This window comes from Musca autumnalis, unplaced genomic scaffold (genome assembly GCF_047663935.1).
Source record: "Musca autumnalis isolate F117 unplaced genomic scaffold, ASM4766393v1 scaffold_2, whole genome shotgun sequence".
Lineage (NCBI taxonomy): Eukaryota > Metazoa > Arthropoda > Insecta > Diptera > Muscidae > Musca > Musca autumnalis.
In genome coordinates this window covers 199,486,724-199,489,102 of record NW_027411755.1, presented here as the reverse complement: position 1 = coordinate 199,489,102, position 2,379 = coordinate 199,486,724, and the positions used below count along the sequence as shown (strand labels likewise).

The window sequence follows — 2,379 nt, the reverse complement described above, 5'->3', positions numbered from 1 at the left end:
CCATTTCAGTTCACTAGGATTTGTGATCTCGTGTCAATATGAGTATATGATATTTTTATTGTATCCTTGAACCCATACAAACTGTTTCTTTGAAGCCCGCTTCTTTCAGGCACCCGATGAACACTTATAGGACACTCCATCAAGTTTGATTTTGTATAAAAACATTTTCACCGTTAAAAGCTTCGTTTACATTTTTCGACAGTTATGGCATATTTTGCGACGAAATATGTGAAAATGGTTATGATGGTTATAAAAAAAATTTTCCCCAACTATATTTGGTGAAAAAATCCCAAACCTGTGAAAAAATATGAACGAAGCTTTTAACGGTGAAAATGTTGTATACAAAATCAATCTTGATGAAATGTCCTATATATGTTCATCGGGTCCCTGACAGAAGCGGGCTTCAAAGAAACAGTTCGTATGGGTTCAAGGATACAAGAAAAATATCATATACTCATATAGACACGAGATCACAGATCCTAGTGAACTGAAATGGGGATTATATCAAAGAGGGATCTGACATGTGGGCAGGGATATGAAGGTTTCGCCCATATTTATGGATAATGTATTGGGGTAAAACATCCCTATGCATCTAGGATCACTCATTGTGGTCTCTAGAACTCAAATCCATTGAGTACTTACCGAAAAAAGCCAAAAGAATGTTAAATAAAGCCCCATTTTGTGCCAAAATTGCCCGAAAGCTGTAATTCGGGTCCAATGGGGTATTATCACCGGATTTCACCAAAATACTGGTGGATTTATTATTTAGACACTCAAATAGAATAAAAACAAGCTAAAAAGCCAAAATAAAGGCATATCAAGCTAAAGAATTAAAAAAAAATCTTACTTTTGGCAAGAGTGTAAACTTTCTTTTGACTCTTAAAATTTGGGGTTATTTTATCAATCTTCATTTATTTCATAATTAACCTTATACAAGGCCTAATATTTTCTGGATTTTAATTCAACACTAAACACTTAAAAAAATTCTATTTGTGTTTTATATTTATTATATCATTATACCGGTGTAATTAAGCTATTAACAACTTTTTGTGAGGTGTAAACTTTCTTTTGACTCTGACTGTATATGTTGCTGGTTTCTGCACATCAGGACTTCAGGTAAGTTGTTGTATTCTTTAAACAGAGCAAACTGATTCCTATTTCCCTCGAATTTCTTGCAGTGAAATATAATGTGTTTTTCATCTTCAATCTCGTTGCAGATCTCACACAAATTTGTATCCGCTATGCCGATCCTGTGGAAATATTTTTTTGTGTACGTGTGCCCAGTGAGCAGTCTGTTGATTATTTTTATGTTTTCAGGTTTCATATTGGACTTCTTGAACCAAGGTTGGTTTGATGGCACTGGGAAAAATTGGAAGAAATATGCCCCTTTCGACTGAGAGGTTTCCCTGTAGGAATCGACAAACTCGTTCCATAAGCAGGATTCGATTTGATTGGATGCGTCTGTGACAGAGAGGCAGTAATTTATTGGTGCTCCAACGTTGGCAGCGTGTTTGGCAAAATAATCGGCTGTTTCGTTGATCGAAATACCAACATGTGAAGGTGTCCAGATTACGGAAAGTTGTTGAATTTCTGAATTAGCTAATTTTTGTATAATGTTGTGAACAGTGAAATTGTGTGATGTGTTATTTTGAAGCAGGAGACATGCATTTTTGCTGTCCGTAAATAAAGCTGCTGAGCTGACACCATCGTCAATCATTAGATCAATTGCCTTTTCAATAGCATGTAGTTCACCACTGAGGGAGGAAAGTTTTTTATCAATTTTAAAGACGAAGTTTTGTTTTGTGGAAATGTTGCATACAGAACAACCAGTGTTATTGCCGACTACTGAAGCATCCGTAGCCCAAATAGATACACCTTGCGACTTATAATCATTTATAAGTTTGCAGTAGTGTGCTTTTATATATTCCGTTGACATCTCTTTTTTTGAAGTACTAAAGACATCTTGAAGGAAGACCAACTTGTTGGACACAATACTGTTATCACCGATTCTGAGATTATCGAAAATGTTACGAAATTTTGAATATACAAAACCAATGCTCGTTTTTGCAGAGACGTTTGTGGTGAAAAATGTGTATAGCGAGGAATTGTAAATTTTTAGTCTTATTAGTTCTTTGGCAGCTAAGTGTTGCGCTCTTAAGTCTGTGGGGAGAATGCCAGCAAGAGCACATACCACATGATTTGGCGTAGAAGGGACAAGGCCCATATTTCTTCTTAAAATCTGGTTTTGGAAGCTTGTTATTTTTTTATTTATGTAAGTTGGCCTGTGTGCCATCGACGATATTGCATATTCTGTTTTTGAAAAGACAAGCGATTTTGATAAATTTATTGCTTTCGCAGGATGAACTCCACATTTGGGTG

General features: G+C 35.7%; 1 long non-coding RNA gene across 1 annotated transcript; it reads left to right on the top strand.

Moving 5' to 3' along the window:
- The first annotated feature begins 793 nt into the window (after positions 1 to 793).
- On the top strand, positions 794 to 1,721 carry LOC141393284 (uncharacterized). The gene is made up of 2 exons (XR_012410052.1): positions 794 to 1,116; positions 1,218 to 1,721. It is a non-coding gene; the product is annotated as an uncharacterized lncRNA (long non-coding RNA).
- Positions 1,722 to 2,379: the final 658 nt, after the last annotated feature.